The 23,003-nt window shown below is 34.7% G+C and overlaps 1 protein-coding gene across 3 annotated transcripts in view; it reads right to left on the minus strand.

The window, feature by feature from the left end:
• The window catches only part of LOC114326880 (homeobox protein Hox-B7-like), a 171,367-nt gene that overhangs the window by 144,373 nt on the left and 3,991 nt on the right, over nt 1–23,003 (minus strand). For 2 of the 3 annotated variants that reach the window (XR_007697627.1, XM_028275335.2), the window contains exon 1: nt 5,827–6,012. The exons of the other annotated variant lie outside the window; for it this stretch is intronic. The gene's annotated coding sequence lies outside the window, so the exon portion shown is untranslated. Of the gene's footprint in view, nt 1–5,826; nt 6,013–23,003 lie in introns of those variants that run through there. 3 annotated transcript variants of the gene reach the window in all.

Genomic DNA, 23,003 nt, shown 5'->3' on the forward strand with positions numbered 1-23,003 from the left:
GAGAAAGAGCAACAAATAAGTTAGTGCCCACTCCCTACCCTCTCTTTCATTACCCATGCCTTTCGCTACATGCCAGGCAAATACAATGGTCTCCAGGCTCATTTATTAACAAACTTCTAATTTAAAAGCAATTTACATTTTTTGCGCCGCAAATTCGCTTTAGTCGGTGCTAAAAGTTGGGTTGGACCCGTTGGAGCAATATCTTATTTTGAATTTGTTCAGTCCGTGTACAATGTTTTTTCAGTCTCTACCCACCGTTGGGAAGCTACGATCAAATGCTTAAATGAAACTCAACTACGTGATCCCATTGGCCACGATCTAAACCTTGTCCTTAAAAGAACAAGCAGCACTAAATGGACTGCAAGGCAGTGCAAGGGCTGATGCAACCAGAGCTTTGTCTAAAGGTTACAACGCCTTCAAATCTGCTCTTCATACTCTTACTGAAGACCCTAATCAGAAAGCTGAAACAGTTCGTGAGGCTAAGTGTTTGTTGAAAGAAATGTCAAAACAGAAACATTTTTAGAACTCATCAACGCTGTCAGTAAATCATTACAGAGAGAAGAGATTGAACTTGAAACTGCAGTTCAGCTTCTAAAATTACTTTTGGAGCTCTTAAAATCTCAAAGAGATAATTTTGCTTACTAAGAGCAGAAGGTCTGCGATCTAAAGTACTCTGAATATACCGACGAGAGTAAACAAACGCAAGCAAGAAAACTACATTTTGATGATGCTAAATTCCAATGAAGTTTTTCTACAGGGTGGAGAAAAGTTAAAGGTTGAAACGAATCTACCAATTTCGGATAAGCTGATTATTGAGCTGAGTCGTCAGTTGACAGCGTACGAGTCAGTAACTCAGTATTTGGTATTTTGTGTGTTTTTCCAAAACTGAATGATACTCAGACAAAGGAGTGTGCTTCAAAACTACATGAAAGCTATACTGATGATATTGAACCTGAAATTTAAGATGAACTACTGCAGTTCAAATATTTTATAGTCCATCTTCAGGATTTGTAGCGAAAACAATTTATTCCTGCTTTATAGTCTCTTTGGGTTATTTTTATGAGAACAAATTCGAATAGAAGTTTCGAAATTTGTCAGTATCTTATAAGATTTATCTTACGCTAATTATTACAAATGCAACAGACGAACGGTCATTTCCAAAATGAAAATTATTAAAAACTGTCACCGTTAGACAGTGGCACAAAATATACTAGCATTTCCCTCAATTATGGCCATTGAGACTAATGTGCTCGAAAATTTGGAAGTAGAAGATATTTTAAGTAGTTTTGTTTCTATGAAATTCAGAAAAGTTGCTTTATAATAATTATAAGGTTTTGAAAACTCAAACTATATTTAATCCAAAATTATTTATAATTACATACAGTCGGAAAAATTAAAGAATACCCATGAACGAACATATAAAACACGCTGTATTTTCCTGTCACTGTGTCACAATGAAAATTGACCAGCGCAAGTTCATGTAATAATAATTATTACATGTATTTGCGCTGGTCAATTTTTTGTGTGACACGGTGACAGGAAAATACAGGGTGTTTTATATGTTCGCTCATAGGTATTCTTTCATTTTTCCTACTGTAGTTATGTAATAAGTAATGGAATATCATTCAACGAGCATGTGGTGATGGGTATTACTCACGATGATGAAGTTTGCGACACGAGCCGAAGGCAAGTTTCGTTATTCATCAGGGTGAGTAATAGCCACTACATGTGAGTAGAATACTATGCTTTTTCTACGACCCCTTTTTTTCATTATTAGAAAAATTATTATACTTTAAAATGAATCGTTCTTTTATGGATAACTATGACAAAAAAAAGACAAATAATTTTTTATTGCAAAATTTAATCAAAAATATATAAATAGTTTCTTGACTATGTATTTCTTTTTTTTTTTCTTTAAGCAACACGTTTTACAAAATAAAACAAAAATTTTAAGTTTAAATCTACAAAATGTCCACTAATATTAATATATCAAAGAGATGACGCTCGGAGATGGAGCGGTTCTCAGGGGGTTTTGGAGGGAAAAGATAAAAGTTTCTTGAGGGGTGTCCTAGGGGCCTCAAGATTCTTAACCCGGCACTGGTTCTATGTAGGTCATATTCGTCCATTGTCGTAGGTTTTCAAGCCAAGAATTGCGTCTTCTTCCTGGTCCGCTTTTGCTATTGATTTTGTTTTCGATTATAAGTTGGAGCAATTCATACTTTGGGAGCGTTCAAGTATTACGTAACGCAGTTTGGGGGGGAGGGGGGTTTGTAAAACGTTACGGCGCGTTACATGGGGGGGAGGGGGGTTCGATCAGCGCGTTACGTAACATTCTTTTTTAAATTAAATAAAAAAAACTACATAATTTCTTTTATATTTTACATAGACTCCTGAATTGTATTATGATTTGTCTATTGATTTTTCAGTAGACCTACTGATTTGAACTACGATCTACTGAAAACTGTATAAAATCAACCGAAAACTCTAAAAAAAATTCATTGCTCAAATGTAAACCATTTCTCATTTATATTATACAACCCAAAGCCCAACATCCAACAGCGCATAATCTTCTTTCGTTTCACTGTTTCACTTCACCTAAATTATATTTGATGGTTTAGCGACATAGGATTTTCAGGGTCAAGTCAAAATGATGTCAAGTGCCTAACCTAAAGGGATTCTTTCGTTGAGAATTGTTTTGTTTTCAAAAGACCATATGTTTCCACTATCCGGAACTGTTCCCTCGGAGTTATTATAGGTAACCTACCTCGGATAGGTAGGTACTTTATATTTTGGTAAAAATGAAATGGGTAATTTAAGTCCATAACATGCAGTATCGTTTTCAGCAGTAGGTAGGTATTCATTAATGTTTTAAATATGTACGCAAATTTTCAAATTATTTAAAAATGTCTTTAAATAAAAAGCATTAAATACAAAACCCACTATATTGATACTTAGTTTAGAAAAGTGATAGATATTTTAAAAAATAATACCCTTATTTAAAGTGTGATTCCTGAATTATTAATTTCAAAGTTTTATGTGATTAACATCTTGACGAAAATTATACATAATTTCAAAATTTCACCTTGCATTATTCATAATAGACCCTACATAAGTAATACACATTTTTGCGATGAGGTTGTTAAGCAGCTTCTAAAAACAAAAATATACAGGGTGTTTAATTAAAATTAAAGATAATGGACTACGCTAGGCTTGCATGAATCACTCTGTACATTTAAATTTATGTTTAAAAAGCACACATTTTTATATATGAAAATCTACGGGTCCCAGCGTTTTTTAAAATTATTTAAAACAAGGACAGAAATAATTTTATTCCAAAAGTGCCTTCTTATATATATATATATATATATATATATATATATATATATATATATATACAAGGTGTTTCAGAAAAAGGTAACACGATCTCTAGGGTAGATGAAAAATTAAAAAATAATTGGGGTTTGCTTACTAAATAATTTTGGTTTCACGATACAGGGCGTTGAAGAACAAAAAGTTTTACACATTTTTTTCACTATTTTTCCGAAACTACTGATAACATCGTATATTATTCGTTATACAAAAATTTTTACTAAGCAAAATAAAATGTTGAAATTATAAATATGTTATTTTATTTTAAGCTTTTATTAAAAAAGATAAAATAGAAGAATGCATGAGAAGAACAATAAAGAATGAAACCAAAAATGTATGTAAGGATGGGGCCAAGTGGCAGGGATAACCAGACACATGAACTGAATAGAAGAATCGTTCTTGGGTGGGCAGCATTTGGAAAACTGAGAGAAAATTTTAAAAGTGAGTTGCCCACATGCCTAAAGAGAAAGGTATTTGATCAGTGCATCCTCCCAGTCTTGACGTACGGATCAGAAACACCTACCTTAACTAAAGCCTCGGCTACCAAACTAAGAGTAACGCAGAGAAGAATGGAGCGCTCAATGTTAGGAATAACTCTGCAAGACAAAATCAAAAACGAAGAAATCAGGAGAAGAACAAAGGTGACTGACGTCATCGAAAGGCTAGCCAGGTTGAAGTGGAGATGGGCAGGACACATTGCCAGAATGACAGATGGGAGATGGACAAAAAGGTTATTGGAATGGAGGTCAAGCGAAGACAAGAGAAACGTCGGTCGACCTACAAGATGGACTGACGACTTAAGAAAGCTAAATAAAAACTGAATGAGATCGGCGCAGGATAGACGTGGTTGGAAACGAGGGGAGGAGGCCTATGTTCAGCAGTGGACATTTAAGGCTGAATGATGATTGTAAGTTTTTATTATTACCTCAAATGCCATTAAAATAATAACAAAGTTCTTTTACCGAGTTTCCGGTACTTTTCGCAACCTCGTTTTCCATTTAGGTTCAAATGGCCACTTGAGTGTTACGTAACGTTTAGGTAGGGGGAGGGGGGTACAGAGAAACGTTACGGTGCGTTACATGGGGGGAGGGGGGGTCAAAAATCCTCAAAAATTGCGTTATGTAATACTTGAACGCTCCCTTTTGATTTCTTACGATGTGACCAAAAAAATGTGTTTTTCGTTCTTTTATTATAAGCATAAGCTCTATTTCCTTGTTCATCCTCAAGACCGCAATTCTTCCGCATTTGTCGAATGGTTCATGTAGGATATTCTGAGCATTTTACGGTAAAACCAGAGTTTGAATGCTTGGATTCTTTTTTGTGTTGCTTCTGTCATTGTCCAGGCTTCAACGCCATAGAGCAAAGTGGAGAAAACATAGCACTTAATTATTCTACATAGTTCTCAATGATATCCACCTGACGGTTTCATAGAACTTTTAACATTTTCTAAAACACTGTACTTACTTATGGACTTTACGGTCTTTAAACGTTTATTCTTCTTGATATATTAGTAATGTTGTGACTAGCTGATTGACATCTAGTCCATGTCATTAAAAAATATCCAACACAAATGATTTTATAAAAGCCAATAGACTAAGATGGAAAAGACGTGTGATATGCAGTGACAACAATCGCATTATAAACACTATGTTTTAGGAAATACCAACTGGAAGGTCTGTAGGATGGCCTAGAAAAAGGTAGAAAGATGCAGTGAGATAGGATCTGGAGAAAATGGGAAATAGTGGTACTGGACCGACAAACGTGGAATGCAATAGTATACGCGGCAAAGACTCAAGAAGAGTTGTAACGCCATCGATGATGATGTCACACCTGATATTAGAACTTAGATATCACAGACAAAATAGTTGAAAAGAACGACAGAAAGGAAAATAGTAATAAAATAATCTCACCAGTATGAGGATAAACAAAAGAGTAGAATGATAAACACGAATTTAGGATAAGATGAAACCAACAGGACCATGGCGCTGTCAATGAAAAGATCACGTTACTAACAAATGACAACAAATTGACAAAAACATCACATTTAAGCGGGAAAAGATAGATGTGATGTGAATAGAATGAGCTTTTTCAGTCCTGCTAAAGCAGGAAGAAGAACAAGAACACAATACTTAAGATGTGCAATTAAGGAAATAACTAAATGAAATTATATAAATATCGGACATGTTATAACAGTCCTCTAAAACTATTAGTACCTACCTATTAAGAGAAACAACGACGCAATAACTGAACCCATTTGGAGTCAATATTTTTAATAAACAACTATTCAAAATACTCTCTCTGGTTATTATAATGATTACTATGTATATATTATTATTAATTATTAGCAAAATTACGTCAATCTGTTCTAGAAAAGATTCATTTTTACAATTAACTTCAATAATTGATTGAAATTGAAGAGGACTCTATATAGCACCTCTAGAAACAAAGCTCAATTACCTGTCAAGCTTAATGATCACTTCCAATCAATTTTCAATTGTCCTAATAGTGCGCACTAATCACTCACACTATTCCCGATTCATGCCGATTTATGTATACAACAAACTGTCAACTGTCTATTAGCGATACTCGGCTCAGCTGTCAACCAACTAACCGATTTGAAATGTATTATCCTAATAATACCCAACATTACAGCAACATTAGAAGTGTACATATTACATTGAGAGCGTTGCGCGCCTGGAGCCTGCAGGCGATTGGTGGGTGAGATGAGGCTCCGCCTACTACCCTAACGTTGCTAGGTAACCAGCGTGCTCCTTTTGATAGGACTGTCGACTTTTTGATCACTGAGTGCTGGCGTTGATTGCTGCTAGAGGGTTTTTTAAGGTGAAACGTAATTTGTTAGGATTGTGTTTTTGGAGTTAAGGTGAACGGGGATGGGGCGGTGAAGCTGCCGTTTATTGGGGTAGTAACTTCAATTTTGAAGTGATTTTTAGTTACCTAACTAGTCGGAGTTTATTGATAATATTGAGTGTAGAATTGTAGAATAAAATCAGGTAGAAATTTGCACAGAGAAAAATATTATAATCGACATAGAGATTAGGTATTCTTTAATCAAAATTTAATACTTACTTAGCCCTAAGCCTTCCTACTTGTAGGTGTAAGGCTGGTGGAGTTGAGTTTTGCATTGTTGTCTCCATGCTTTCCGATCTTGTGTTAGGTTTCTTGCACTTTCCAATGTCAATATTTTCTTCTCGACTTATTTTCTGATTTCATCTACATAACTCTTGATCTTCCTCTTTTGTTTTTCCCCTGCACTCTCGTTTCGAACACTCGTTTTGTTAGTCTCCCGTTCAACATTCTACATACGTGCCCGAACCATCTAAGTTGTCCTTCTACTATTTTTTCATTAATTGGTTCTAGTTTTTGGTATTTCCGTAGCATTGACTCTGGATTTTTGCCTCCCCGTCAATGTCCATTTCTCGCTACTATTCATGATTGTTGGTCTAATTACTGATCTAACAACTGCCGTTTTTATCTTCTCCGATATTTATTTTTTCCCCAAAAATGTTGCTTTAATAGTGTTAAATAACCCTCCTGTTCGTCCTATTCTCTCATTTATTTCCATGTCTGTTTACCACTTGATTCAATTATTAGATAGGTACTCCCGTACTCCTAGGTAAGTATTTAAAATATTTCACTTGTTCTAGTTGTTTCCTGTCTAATTCTTTTGCGTGTGTCTTCCTCGTATTTTAAATTATCATTGTTTTCGTTTTCTCTGTATTTATTTTCATATTTATGTTTGATAGTTCCTCTTCTAGGATTTCAAAATTGTTCTGTAAGCCTTCTCTGTTTTCTGCTATCAATACCACGTCGTCCGCAAATAGTAGCTCCGATAGTTAAGTCTGTTTCATTTGCCAGTATTCTAGTGTTAGTTTTCTCATTCTTCTCTTGGCGTTCTTTATTGATTCATCCAGTACCTCTGAGAATAGCAGAGGGCTCAACACGCATCCCTGTTTGACGCCTTGATTTGTAGTAACTTGGCTGTCTCATTATTGGTTCTTACTATATTGGTATTATTTTTGTACATATCCTTTATTACTTCTATTAGGTTCCAGTCGACTCCCCCTTTTTTTATTGTTTTCCATACGTCCTTTCTTCGGATTCTGTCAAACGTCTTTTTCAGGTCGATGAAGCATATATGTATCTCTCTATTTTTATTAATTACTTACTTTCTTGTCTTATTGTGAACATTAGGTCTTGTGTGCTTCTGTCCTTCCTGAATCCACACAATGTATCTTCCATAATTGGTTCTATTCGGGTTTTTATTCTTGTCTCTATTATTCTTGCGAACACCTTCCCAGGTATACTTGATATGGCGATACCCCGGTAATTATTAGATACAGTTTCTCTTGTCTCCTTTTTTGTGTATTGGTAATATAATGCTTTTCCTCCAGTCCTTAGGTATTTCTAATTTATTTATGATATCATTCATTAGTTTTTTCATGCTTTCTATTCCCTCTGCTTCCATGAATTTTATCATTTCCGGAGTGATATGATCCTTGCCTAGTGATTTGCCTAATTTTACTCTTTCTATTGCTTTCTCTAATTTCTCTCGTGTTATGGACTCGACTTGTTCTTCATTCATTTCTTGTATCTCCACTATCTTGTCCATGTCTTCATGTGTTAGCTCTTTGAAATGTTCTCTCCATCGTTACATTATTTGTTTTTCTTCTGTTAGTAGGTTTCCATTCTTGTCTTTTATATTCGGCATCGTGTGCTCTTTCTTTTGTCTGAGTTGTTTTAATGTGCTATAGAAGAGTTTTAAGGTTTTCCCTATAATTTTTTGTCATTTGTATTATATTCCCTCCTATCTCCTTTTTTGTATAGGTAAAATATCTACTGTTAGTGACTGGTAGGACTTCTGATAGGACTGATAGTGCTCCTTTTGATAGGACTGATCGACTTTTTGATCACTGAGTGCTGGCGTTGATTGCTGCTAGAGGGTTTTTTAAGGTGAAACGTAATTTGTTAGGATTGTGTTTTTGGAGTTAAGGTGAACGGGGATGGGGCGGTGAAGCTGCCGTTTATTGGGGTAGTAACTTCAATTTTGAAGTGATTTTGTGTTCAATTTTGAAGTGATCCCCCTTTTTTCAGTGTTTTACATACGTATACGTCCTTTCTTCGGATTCTGTCAAACGACTTTTCCAGGTCGATGAAGCATATATGTATTTCTCTATTCTTATTAATTACTTACTGACTTGTCTTAATGTGAATATTAGGTCTTGTGTGCTTGTCCTTTCTGAATCCACACAATGTATCTTTCATAGTTGGTTCTATTCGGGTTTTTATTCTTGTCTCTATTATTCTTGCGGCTTGCGAATACCTTCCCAGGTATACTTGATATGGTGATACTCCGGTAATTATTAGATACAGTTTCTCTTGCCTCCCTTTTTGTGTATTGGTAATATAATGACTTTCTTCCAATCCTTTGCGCCTTGCAAATACTTTCCCAGGTATACTTGATATGGTGATACTCCGGTAATTATTAGATACAGTTTCTCTTGCCTGCCTTTTTGTGTATTGGTAATATAATGACTTTCTTCCAATCCTTGGGTATTTCTGCTCTATTTATTATATCATTCATTAGTTCTTTCATGCTTTCCATTCCCCCTGCTCCCATAAATTTTATCATTTCCAGGGTGATATGATGCTTGCCTGGTGCTTTGCCCAATTTTACTCTTTCTATTGCATATCTAATTCCTCTCTTGTTATGGATTCCACTTGTTGTTCTTCATTCATTTCTTGTATCTCCACTCAGGGCCGCGTTTACGTCAAATAACGCCCTAGGCAATTCTCTACTAGCCGCCCTTCAAACATGTACCATTTTTGGGAAAAAAAATGCAAGCTATTTTGCTATTTTATTTTTTAATCAAAAGTAATTCGGGTTAAAAAATTGCAATTTTTTGATATTTTTAAAGTTCAACCGCGTTTATCTCGAAAACTATGCATCCTACGAAAAAACTTGTAACAACATTTTTTGCTTAGAATGACCCAAAAAAATAGAAAAAAAGGTTTGTTTTGCTAAGAATCGCTCTTATGTAATTCCTCAAGTTCTTTGTTTATATATACTGTATAAAAAATTTTTTAACATTTAATATTTTTTAAGCCTGTTATTAAATAAATTTTTGCTAAGTTGTACAGAAAAAAGCTGATTTGATGACTTTGTACAAACATTTTTTTAACTGATATTTTTCGTTTTTTGTGTATAACATTTTTTCATCTCTTCTCGTAATTTTCTCAAAAAAAAGTTGTTTATTTCATTTTTAAAGTAAAATAATTTGGTGCATTTTAGAGACTAAATCTAAATCTTAAGATTTAAAAAAAAAGACCTTTAAAATTGTAATATATCCGTTTAAGATTGAGTAATATCCTCTTAAAGTGGTAGTAATTCTGTAAAACTACGAAGTTTTCAGAACTTACATTTTTTTTGAAACATACTATAATTTGAATTAAATTTTTGAGTTTTTTAAGCCTAGTTTAATAAGATGTTTGTAAGCTAAGTTGTGTAAATTTGAGAGTTTGTAGGTAAAATTGTATTACACATTTTTAAATCATTTTAAAACAAAATTCATGTAAATCTCACTTTCCGCTCACACCGTACATATGCCCATATTTTTTTGTCTTTTTATTATAACTGTAAGATAGCCTTAATGTTTTTCTTTCATTTCCAATTTGCAAAATTTAGATTGATCAATTAGTTAAAAAATTGTGGTAAATTAATTTAACCGCGCGTTTCGCAGAACGCTGTAATATTAGTGCGCCAATGTTTGTGAGGAGGGCGACTTGAGCGTTATAAAAGCTGTAGTTTTAATTTTAGAAAAATCTTTATATGAGGTTTCTTGTGTAAAATTTTATGAATTTTTTCAATAGCTTAAATATTCTTCAATAGAAAAAAATAACAGTATGAATTCACTTTTTAAATACCAGTGAACACAGAATGTTTTACATACTACTAATAATGAAAAATGATGATTATGAATAATTTGCACTGGTATAAGATAGGGCTGTGTTGCGATAGCAGTAGCCGTTATTTTTTAACTGTTATTTCACTGAAGCTGTGACACTGTGACACCATTTTCATAATAACTGAAATATTCAAGTAGCTGACTACTTTTTTAGTTATTGTAGACCTATAGGAAGAAAACCTACCCGTTTCCTGTCTAAAGTTCGCGTCCGTTTTTTTAATTATTAACTCTTATTTAATTTGTATGTAATATTTTTTAATTTTTTATGTAATTTCTACATACAATACAAATATAAAATTTTATCATAAATGTATTAATTAATAAAGGGTCTAATTTGTTTAAACATTCCTTGAAAAAACATTTTTTTTTTCAAAAATCTATTTTTTTTAATCATATCTTTAATGATCACAGAAAAAGTTAAATTTTATTTTTACACATTTTTATTAAATAATTATTTATTGAACATAATTTATTTATTAAAGTATACAGTTCTTTGGAAGCGGTTGTTGTGTAATTTAGTGTTGTACTGATGGCTTAAAGTTTAGAGTTAACAGAAATAAATAATAAATAATAAAAAACGCTTATAGACTAAATACAATAGCTGAGTCCATGGACCCGTTGACCTCCCCCCTGTATCCGTGCCTGAGTATGAAATACGTATAAATTATAAATGAATGGTAATGCTCTGCATTGAAATGAAATCTTAACTGTCTATCGTGAATATTTTGAATTTAATGTAAATTTTGTCTTGTCATTCGGTATTTAAAAAAACTATTCGGCGTCTATGGAACAGTGCGTAGAAGTTAAAAAAATCTATTGACAAACAGACTATTATCGACATCGGAAAGAAAAAATATTTATTTAAAAAGCTTCTAATTTCTCTCGAGATTTATAAATATCGAGCCGTGTTGATCCAGTCAGATAATTAGGCAAAATCGGCATCGACCATTGCAAAATATTGTTATAATGAGCAAACAATTGGAAGTCTAATTGTCCGTACTAGCGTTATACAAATTCCAATTATGTATGCTAAGTCAATACCGGGTGTGTACCGGGTGGTGAACTATTCAACGCACCATATAATACTTAAAAAAACTAATACAGAAATAATAAACTTCGATTTGTATATTGGTAGGTATAAAATGTTTATTAAAAAACTTCTTAAAATGTCATCCAAATGGATTGCAAAACGTTTGCGATATAAATTAGATCACCTTCAGTGCATCTTCTGCTAAGTAGATGAATCTAGCACACTATTAAAAGTGGTAACCTCAAAATATATGGTTTACGTAATATGATTGTATAAAATATGGCGACTTCAAGTCGATTATATGCTATGAATACTCAAAGGGCAACATGGTTCCCTGCTCGAATAGAACGCGTGGTTCTTGCCAGTTCAATGGGCACAGACCAACCACGCGTTCTATTCGAGCAGGAAACCATGTTGCCCATTGAGTATTCATAGCATATAATCCGTATGGAGTCGCCATATTTTATACAATCATAATATTATGTAAACCATATATTTTGAGTTTACCACTTTTAATAGTGTGCTAGGTTCATCTACTTACAGAATGCACTGAAGATAATCTAATTTAGATGGAAAACGTTTTGCAATCCATTTGGATGTAATCCTGTATTAGTTTTTTAGGGATTTTCCCATTGATTTAAAAAAAATTCTAAATTATCGAATTTTTAGGTCTCTCAATATTTTTTATCAAACAACTATTTGTAAAAGACTGCATCGGTATTACTATTACACTGTGTAAGGGTGATTCCATTTCAAATCACTCAATTTTGGAGCAAAAAAAATTTTGGACCTCCGCTCCGATTTGTCTGAAAATTGGTATATAGCTTCTGCGGGACGTAAAAATAAGATATTTAAGGTAAAAAAATCTTCTTCTTCTTTTTTTCTCAAAATGTTATTTTATGCGATTTTACAGTGATTTGGTGTTTATTTAAACAAATTTGCATTTTCTATCGTAAAGTATCAATAGAAAATATAATATTTTAATAGAAGGGACTCAAAAATGTCATTATTTGGCATTATAGCAAGTTACTTTGATTCAAAACAAGTTTTTGATCAAATTTTATAGTGTAGGAAACGTTAAAATACCGTTTTTTAAATTTTTCTCCATTCCCAAAATACATCATAATCGATTTGGCTGAAAATTTTCCCACAGATAGCCAAAACATAGGACTTTAAGTGGTGAGAAGGATTTGAATTATATTACAATACCAAAAAAGTTACATGCAATATCATAGTAAAAAATATAGGCATCTACTGTAAGTAGAATTAACTCGATTATTTCATTCATAGGAGATTCTGACCAATAGAAAGCTACAGACATGCAAATTAAGGTGATAATTTTTGATAATCTCCCGTCGTTAAGCATATTACGTCAGATGCCCTTCGTTGCTACGAAAAAATACATTCAGTGACATTAATTACAAATGTTTTTAAAAATTATAAAAGTGATGACTTTCAACCGTCAAATACATATTTATAACAACTGTGTGTTTAATTTCACTAATTGGTACTTTTTTTTATTTTATTCTGGCCTTGGTTCAGAACCTTTAGCTACGTAACTACATAGGTATACAATTATTATTCGTTCATAAGTATAAAATTGTCCAGTATACACTTAAAAATAAAAAATAAAAAAAAATAAAGCTTACAAATAGCAATGCCTACGTACTATGTTAATAAATACAACTATATTAATTTTTTTTTCTTTTTCACTAATTGGTACTTACATATATAAATTACAATAAAATTTTGGTTTTGAACAGTTTTATTCATGAAATAATCGCAACAAATTGCACTCGAACTCTAAAATTAATATAGAATTTTAGAGCTCTTGTGCAATTACTACTGAAAATATGGACCCCACGGCAAAAACGGTTAAAAAGAAATTGTAATAATTGTAAACACGATTTATTTGGAACAATTTCAGTTCCTAACATTTTTGTCGAAAAGTTAAAAATGCCGGATATATTGAGCAAAACAGGTTCTCCTTTAAAATCAAGATGGCGGCTAACATAACGGAGGAATTCATTCGTGATTTTAAATTTAGACTACTATTGATTCCCCAAAAGATTAGAAAAATAAAATTTTGGGCAGCTCGGCATGTAAGGTCAAATGCTATCCCGATTGGACTAATATACTTTTGAGGCTGATATTACTGCATGTAACTTTTTTCGTATTGTAATATAATTCAAATCCTTCTAACCACTTAAAGTCCCATATTTTGGCTATCTGTGGGCAAATTTTCAGCCAAATCGATGATGATGTATTTTGGCAATGGAGGAAAATGTAAAAAACGGTATTTTAAAGTTTTCTACACTATAAAATTTGATCAACAACTTGTTTTGAATCAAAATAACTTGTTATAATGCCATATAATGACGTTTTTGAGTCCCTTCTATTAAAATATTATGTTTTTCACTTCTTCACATACCATAGAATTATTACTATTGCAAAGGCTTCTCGATCTTCTGAAATATGGAATAGGTAGTTGTCCTCCATTTGATATCTGAGTCCTTTCACAAATGTTTTTTAACCAAAAGACTCGTTTTTCTTCCTACACCTCTACAGCCCAGGGGCGGCCCGTCGGGGTAGGCAAGGTAGGCGCCGCCTACCCTCTTCAAATGTAGTACAATAATATAAATTATTAATATAAATTACTTATTTCAAAATTGTAATTTATAAATTTTGACACAATACCTACAATAAAATAGCAAAAATTATCCAAATTATTTGTAAAAATATCAAAAAAATTTTCTCCGTAGTTATAATTATTGTACGCTCCTTGTAGTATCAGTAGTACTGTATAAGATTCTATATTCTTCCTGGGTCAGGCACTTGAAAACGTAGCCTGAAATAGAACGACGCCAACACCCGAATTGACGTGCGATCTCTCTCTGTTTACGCGAGCAGGCCTGCTGCAGGTCTCGCGTATTCTACGATTTTGAACGGGCGGATAGGCACAGAGTCTTATAGCCGGACCTACAAAATTTTATCAGTTGCTTCTCTTGTGTCTTGTGAAACTGTTTTAAATAATTTTGTTTTTTGATTTTGGCTGTTATTAGTAGGTTAAGTATTGAATAAAACTAGGTAGGACAAATTAAATTTGTTTATGAAAACTGAATAATAAACAGGTAAATTTGAGATCGGTCTATTGAAGGGCATTTTAATTTTATATTAATTTAGTAATAATTCACTAACGACAAATAAATCTGTGAATAGTTATTTGTCAGTCGTCCATTATATTTTATAGCTATAGATAGAAGTGTTATTAGAATTTATAGATAATTAAAAATTTAAAGCGAGGTTAATTGTTAACTTATCAATTTATTCGAAGAGTAAATTATTATTTGATACAAAAATAAAATAAGTAATATTTGACGTTGTTGAAACGTAGGTGTGTTAGTTTTATTGGTGGAAAAACTTTAGTCATCGAATATGAATATTTTAAACGATGTAATATGCAGTTTGATCGAGACGCCTTATTCAAGGCGCCAAAATCAAGAAAGGTCAGAAATTATTTCAATGGGCCGGCCTTTACCAAATTTAACAATTTTATCCACAGATAAGACAAAAGACAATCGACCATTTTCGAGATCGTTTAAAACAATATGGTATGAAAATCATAAATGGCTAAGCGGAAGTTATTTTAAAAATTCACTTTTCTGTTGGCCTTGTCTGTTGCTCTCAAATTTGAAGCAAAATGTTTGGGTGAGTCAGGGATATTCAGATTTGAAAAATTTATCAGCTAGTGTAAAAAAACATGAATCTTCGAAAGAACATTTAAACAATTGCTTAGATTTAAAACGGTTAGAAAAAAATAAACAAACTATTGACAGTGCTTTAGCTGGACAAATTTCTCTATCTAATAAGATATATAATGAAGAAGTTGAAAAAGATTGAAGAAGTTGAAGAAATTGATGTTACAATTCTGTTAGTAAAACAAGAACCTGCATTTCGCGGTCGTGATGAGAGCCATAATTCTTCAAACATGGGTAATTTTAAAGAAATTTTTAATTTAGTAGTTAAACGCGATCAGGAAATCCAGGATCATGTTAAAAAATAGAAGGGGTGTTCACGGGTTTGTCAAAAACAATACAAAATGATTTAATAGATTGCCTTGCCGATTACGCCAAAAATGAAATTTCAACAGAAATTACTGAAAGTCAATTTTTTTCTATACTAGCGGACGATACTACTGATATAACCGAAAAATCACAGTGTACTTTAACAATCCGTTTTGTTAAAAAAGTTGGTCAGGTAACAGAAAGATTTTTAGGGTTTTTTGATGTTAGCGAGAATAGATCTGCAGACGCTCTATATAGTTTAATTTCAAACGTGCTTGAGCCATATGATTACAAAAATAAATAAATTGCTCAATTTTACGATGGTGCAAGTGTAATGGCTGGCTCTTTAAACGGATTACAATCAAAAATTAAAGTAGATGCTCCAAAAGCAATTTTTACACATTGTTGCGCTCATAGATTACATTTAGTATTGCAAGACGGCTCAAAATGTATTACAAATTGTAGGATATTTTTTATCGCCTACCCGAAGAATATGTGTAGCCTACCCGCATACTGAGGTCGCGAGCCGCCACTGCACAGCCCTCTATTTTGCCTTTAAGGATCAGTTGTAGCATTATTATATACCGATTTCTCCTCACTATATGTCCCAGATAAGACATTTTTCGGTGTTTAACAGTCTTTAGCATTTCTCTATCCCTGTTGTCCCTCCTTAGTACTTCCTCATTAGTTTTCTTGCTGTCCAAGGTATCTTCAGCATCTTTTTATGAACCCGTCACTGATTATTATGTGTATTAAATTTTCTAGAGTACCTACTAAAATTATCGGGGCTAAAATTTTGTACCTATTCGAGGCTTAAAAATTGCCATGCTTGGAAATCATTTGATTGTTTAGTGAATCTATTACATTGTTAACATCAAATTATGAATCCAACATAATTATTTACATGAATTACCATACAATAACAATATATCTAAGTAAATATAGTATCCAAAAATGTATTTTTAAATCTCATCACCTTCGACACTCCACTCCACAATTCCGTTCCCATTTATCATTGTATTGTTAGACGTTACCTGTTGGTTCTCCTTCTTTGAAGAAGTGTCTACAAAAACAAGCAGCCGTCTCACGATTTTGTCCACTTAGGCACGATTTCCAACAAAAGAAAACACTGAATCAGCTATTAGCTTCTTCTTGTTCGTCAAAAGCAAATACCTACACCCGGTTAATCGATGCGATTTTAAACGTATTTGAATAACAAAATACTCTTTCTCTCTGTCATCCTGCGGTATTGACATATAATTAGGTAGGTAAATTTTGGATTTTTAACTGCTTTTCCTCAGTAGCGTACTAAGAGCTGGCCTCAAAGAAAGTGTAAAAATAGAATATGTGTGCGTGCAAAATACCACTATCTCCTAGAAAAAAAAATTCTGTAATTAATTTGTGGAAGCATAATCTCGTGCTCTAAAATGCCTCAATGTCCATATTTTCTCTCTAAAAGTGTTCTAGACTAACGCTCAGCTACAACATCTAGCTGAGCGCTTTCGGCTAAAAGAGCCATCTTCAGAGCTAGGCTATGGAAAAAATGAAGGGGTTTATGATAAATGTAAACTGAAAAATATGGATCCGCCTTTTAGGTTCCAGAAATAACTTAGAGCAAAATAGAAAACAAAAACAAATATTTTCCTGGAAGCAGTCATACAATAGGAAAGCAATCAGATTTAACATCAACACTAGAAAAAGATCTTGTTAATCCCACGCTTTAGTTCTTCTTCTTCTTCTTCTTCTTCTTCTTCTTCTTCTTCTTCTTCTTCTTAAGTTGCCGTGCATTTCAGCGACCACCGTACATTGTCTTGTCAGGTCTATCTTTCCTTCTAGTACTAGTTGCTGAAAAGTATAACGTTCTCGTCGTAATATGTGCCCTAAGAATGCAGTTTTCTTACTTTTTACATAATTAAAAAGTTCCCTATCCTGGAAGTCTGCTCTTCTTAATACTTTCTCATTAATTCTGACTCTGTCCGTCCATGATATTCTAAGCATTGCAGTGGCGGATCTAGAAATTTTTTTGGGGGGTGTCATGGGTTTTGAGGGTGATTTAATTACTTTTCTCTGATGCAAGGTCACTTAGTCTTACCAACCGTAGGATAAGTGGGTTTACAATTATGGGGGGGTCATGACCCCCGTGAAACCCCCCTGGATCCGCCAGTGTAGGCACCACATGTCAAAGACTTCAAGTTTATTAATGGAGATGTTCTTTAACGTCCATGCTTCCATTCCTTACAAGAAAACAGGTCAAATGCATCATCAGGTTGAAACCTAGCTTGCAATCAGTCAGAAAACAAAGCTATAAAAAAGCATTCCTGGCTTGTTCTATTCTGCTCTTTATTTCAGTCTCAGGGTCCCAACCCTCGTTCAGCGCACAACCCAAGTATTTAAATTGCCTGACCTCTTCGACTTCTTCTCCAGAGACATATATCTTTACGTTTGGGTAATTATTTCTATTTCTACTTATAATCATTGTTTTTGTCTTCTTGATATTTATTTTCAAGCTTTGCTTTCAAGAGTTAGGACTATCTATCTGAAAGAACCGTATGCATATCGAAGAAAAAGAAGAAAGAAATGACCGCGGGTGTACCCCAGGGGTCAGTCCTGGGACACTTACTTTGGAATATACTATACAACGGGGTACTAGAAGTAAACAGGCAGAGAGGAGTGAGAGCGATTGCATACGCGGACGACCTAGCCTTACTGGTCGAAGACGACATGAATAGGGGAATAATACAAAAAGTAAACGAAGCAATACAGAAGACCGCCGCGGCCGATTGGATAGAGAGAAATGATCTAAAGTTAGCAGTAGAGAAGACAGAATCCATTATCTTGAGGGGACCAAGAAAGAGAGATGACATAATATTTGGATATAAAGGCTCTGTAATAAGACCCCAAAAGACGGTTAAATACCTCGGAATTACTTTCGACGACAAGCTTAAATTCGGACAACACGTACAAGAAGCATGTCGGAAGGCAGAAGAAAGGACCTCTATACTAAATAAATTTATGCCAAATATAGGGGGTCCTTGATCCCAGAAGAGAATAGTGATGGCACAATCCATCTTATCCATAGTTTTATACGGAGCCCCAGTGTGGCACGAGGTCCTTCGAATGAAAAAGTATAAAGACGTGCTTCTTACGACACAAAGGAAACCTCTGATCAGGGTGTGCAGCGCGTACAGAACCGTATCAACCATTGCCTTACAGGTGGTGGCTGGGTCTGTACCGGTGCACATCCTGGCCAGAGAAAGAGTCCGAATGTACCAGAGGGGCGACAACGGGGCAATAGGTTCAGGTCCACAAGAAAGGAAAAAAAGTCTAGAGATGTGGCAGAGGGAATGGGCAGCTGAAGTCGAGAAGGCGGCCTGGACGAGATCCCTGATTCCAGATGTGGTGAGGTGGTACGAGTGCCGGCATCGGCGCGTCAGCTACTATTTCACACAATTTTTGACGGGACATGGATCGTTCAGGAAGTTTACTCATCGTATAGGGAAAACCTTGGACGATCTATGCCCTGAGTGTGGAGTAGTGGATGACGCGCAGCATGTTGTCTTCGTGTGCCCTGCATACCAGGCGGGACGTACCGAGCTGCAGCTGGGACTGGGATCCCCTCTAGGCGAGCCTCACGAGCTAATTGATAAAGCTATCAATAGCAAGAGAGACTTCGACCTGATCATTGCTTTTGTCACGAAGACAATGAAGCACAAAGAGGAGAAAGAGAGGCGACTACAAGCGGGATGACCGTCTATTTATTTATTTGTTAACGTTTTTATTTTTGTGTCGCAGATGGCAACCAGTGGGGGGAGGATCCTTTACATCCAACCTGCGCTGTCTGTCTTATTTTAACTAGTTTTACTTATTTATTTATTTTATCTTGTTTTATCTCCTTATTTACTTCTTCAATCTTATTTATACAATATTTATCATTTTAAATCAATTTTATTACTCAAATGTGTTGCGTGTTGTAAGCGGTAGTCAGCAGGGGGAGGACCTTTTATATCTGACCCATGCTGACCTCCTTTGTATTGTTTTGTTTACTTTCTGTTTTGTCTTGTTTTTTTTTAGTCTGTTTTTTGTTTTGTATCAGGTAGTGGGGGAGGATTTTTACACTCAACCTCACTGACTGCTTCCTTTTAACTGTAGAATGAATGGGTATGAGTGTGAGTGCGAATTGATGAAAGCACGAATGTTTGGAGTTGCTCGTAACTGTCGACTGGTATCCTTTTGCTAGTTCATGTTGGATTGGGGGCACCCCGGTCGCCCCACCCGCACATGGGCTGCACGGGACGGTCGTCTTCACCGACCGGTCTTTGTGCGGGGTGTGTGCGGGACGGGGCGGCTGGGTGGCCGCTTAATCTACGGAGTGCACGCAGAGGGTGCCCGGGGGGAGTTATGAGTAAGGTCGACGGGTCAGACCAAGAGCGGCTCCAGACCTGTCGGCTGGAGGAAGAGGAGGTGAGTTTAGTCGGTAGGCGGTTCGGCACGGTAAAGCGTGACGGATCGAATCCGACACACCTGGGACACCTTCCCAGACGGTCTTTTGAAGATTCTGACCTCCCAAAAAAAACCTACACCCAGTATTAGTTATGACTAGATCTTTGTCTTGGCCGTATTAATCTATCCCCTCTGTCGTTTTCCTGACCAAGGCTATATCCAAATAGGTGATCGCCTTCTTCAACTTTCGCGTTAAAATCTACTAATATGAGCATATATGATATTAATTTCGTGATTATTAGTCACCAATAAGGCTTCGTCTAGCTGTTGATAAAATCGTTCTAGTTCCTCTTCTAATTTGTTCGCTGTGAATTTTCTTTATTCTTAAAAAGTTAATATCTTGTTATGGAAAACGTTCAATATATCGTAATTTCTTCTGAAGGGGTCCAAATTACACGGTCTTTACACGATTTTTGTCCAGAATTGTATATTGATATCAACTACTAAGCTCATTTTATAAAAAATGATAAAAATATTGACACAACATTGAATGTGTTTGTATGATGTTTACTATGAAGTATGTGTTTAGTAGCTATGCTAAAATGCATTATCCTCTTAACTGTACCCAGAAATCTATTACTCAATGTAAATGTTATTAAAATCATAATTTAGTCAGCTCATCGATAATCAAACATTTTTGTTGGCAATCACTGTTTCGAGTACCGTCAAATTAGTCAATTAAAATAATTTTAATGTGACAGATGGATGGAAGTATTTGTCAACAATATATCATATGCTACCGTACACACAAAGTGAATCTAGTTGGCTGGGCTGGCTTTTCCCCTCTGTTTGTTTGGACAGGTACCTACTTTGATAAATGCTGCCGTTAAATAATACTTATGTTTGAATATTATAGACTAAGAGCCGGGATAGGTAAAATTTGCTAATCATTTTAGGCATCGTAAACGTTCGGAACAACGACGCGTCTAAGTAATTTCAAGAAGGTGACTCATACACTATTTTGAGAGCAATATTGAATGACAAGTGACAATGAATCACCGTCTTGTAAAAATTATCAGAGTAGAGAAGCGCGCTTTACCAGTTTACCAATTTAAACGTCGGCAAACAGAGTTAGAAAATATATAATAATGAAAAGGAAAGAGAGTAAAATTGGCACCCTAGAGTACTATAAAATTAGTCGGATCATCATGTCCCCAAGAATATCACGGTACACCGCCAGTGTGGGCGGTAGAAGTTTATTAAGTTGCTTAACACGACGTAGTTAGACCACTAGATAGTAAAATTACCACGGCACTGATGGTATCAGCCCAGCTAGGGTGGACGCCTTAGTACCTATATGTTAAATTCCTTTGAACCATGTCATTTTACCGACAATTCACGGGAAAAACGCGTCGCTCCACAGAGGCCATAAATTAAGGTACAGAAACCATAAATTAGGGTTCGGTATTAGCTTAAGGATCATCTATATAAATGAAAAGGAATGTTTGTATGTATGTATATACCTTATAGACTCGAAAACTATGCATTTGATCATATGATGACCCTAATGAAAGTTGTTGTACATGAACCTGGGAAGGTTTCTGTGTTGGTACGACCAAACTAAGTAAAAAGGGGGCTTGCCCCCCATAATTATTTTTTATCTTTTTGGACAAACTGTTCTTTTTTAATATTATACGACGTAGAACCAAAAGATACATTCAACCCCAAATTTTCACTTTTCTATCACCAAGCGTTATTTTTTAACAGCCATCTAAATATTACCTCTTCTATATGAATAAAAATGAATGTTTGTATGTATAGTCCGTCCGCTATAACTTTTCTCATGCGGTACGATTCATTTTCAATCAAATTAAGTCAAAACAGAAAGTGAAACGTACGCCGATGTGTGTAGTATATAGTAGGTATACAGTATACAAAATGTATATACACATCGACGTTCGTTTCAATTTATGTTTTGACTTAATTTGATTGAAAATTAATCGTACCGCATGGGAAAAGTTATAGCGGACGGACTATATGTATGTATGTATGTATGTACCTTATAGACTCGCAAACTATGCATTTGATCATATGACGACCTTAATGAAAGTTGTTGTACATGAACCAGGGAAGGTTTCTGAGTTGGTACGACCAAACTAAGTAAAAAGGCGGCTTGCCCCCAATAATTATTTTTTATTTTTTTGGGCAAACTGTTCTTTTTTAATTTTATATGATGTAAAACCAAAAGGTACATTCAACCCTAAATTTTCACTTTCCTATCACCAACCGTTATTTTTTAATAGCCATTTAAATATTTAACATCTATATATATAAAATTCTCCGGTCGCAGTGTTTGTTGCCATACTCCTCCGAAACGACTTAACCGATTTTTATGGAATTTGGCAGGTGTATTCCCTGCAGAATTTTGAACAGAACGGTACTATTTTTTCGCTCTAGCGAAGTCCGTTTCCGAAATAGCTTTAGTTAAAATAAAAAGGTATTATAAGGGTCTGTAAAAATATACCTACATGTTTTGTAAAAGACTAAACTATGCGTGTGAATTTTTTAAAATTTTAAAATTTATTTATTTATAAATCATTGCATCCCACATAAAAAAATAAAAACCAAAAATGTGGTTTTTGATGGTGGGGAGAGAGAATGTGGGAGACATGGGAGATGGTGGGTAAAAATTACACTGTCTCATTTTTTAATCACAGAGAATTGAATTCTGGGAGTGAGGGCATCTTGCCTGTCTTAACGGGAGGGTACCCAGAGGCGGTTTGAAGATTTCCACAATGCCGCCCTCTCCCCCTGCCATTTTTTACTTTTTTACCAAAATTTGCCGCCCTGGGGTATAGCTCATTCATCCCATATGTCAATCCAGCCCTGGAGGGTACCCTTTAATTTATTTATGCCGGCCATAAGTGGAAAGTTTGATTTTCCACTGTCGACGCATGTGCCACTGAAAATTGACGGCATAGTTCTCATAGGTTTTTTTTGGTTCGGCTATTTAAGTTATAGACTCTTATCGTGCCTAAAATGATTAGCAAATTTTACCCATCCCGGCTCTTAATCTATAATACTTATGTTTGAATATACCTACTGATTATCGAGAGC

This window comes from Diabrotica virgifera, chromosome 4 (genome assembly GCF_917563875.1).
Source record: "Diabrotica virgifera virgifera chromosome 4, PGI_DIABVI_V3a".
In the NCBI taxonomy this organism is placed as follows: domain Eukaryota; kingdom Metazoa; phylum Arthropoda; class Insecta; order Coleoptera; family Chrysomelidae; genus Diabrotica; species Diabrotica virgifera.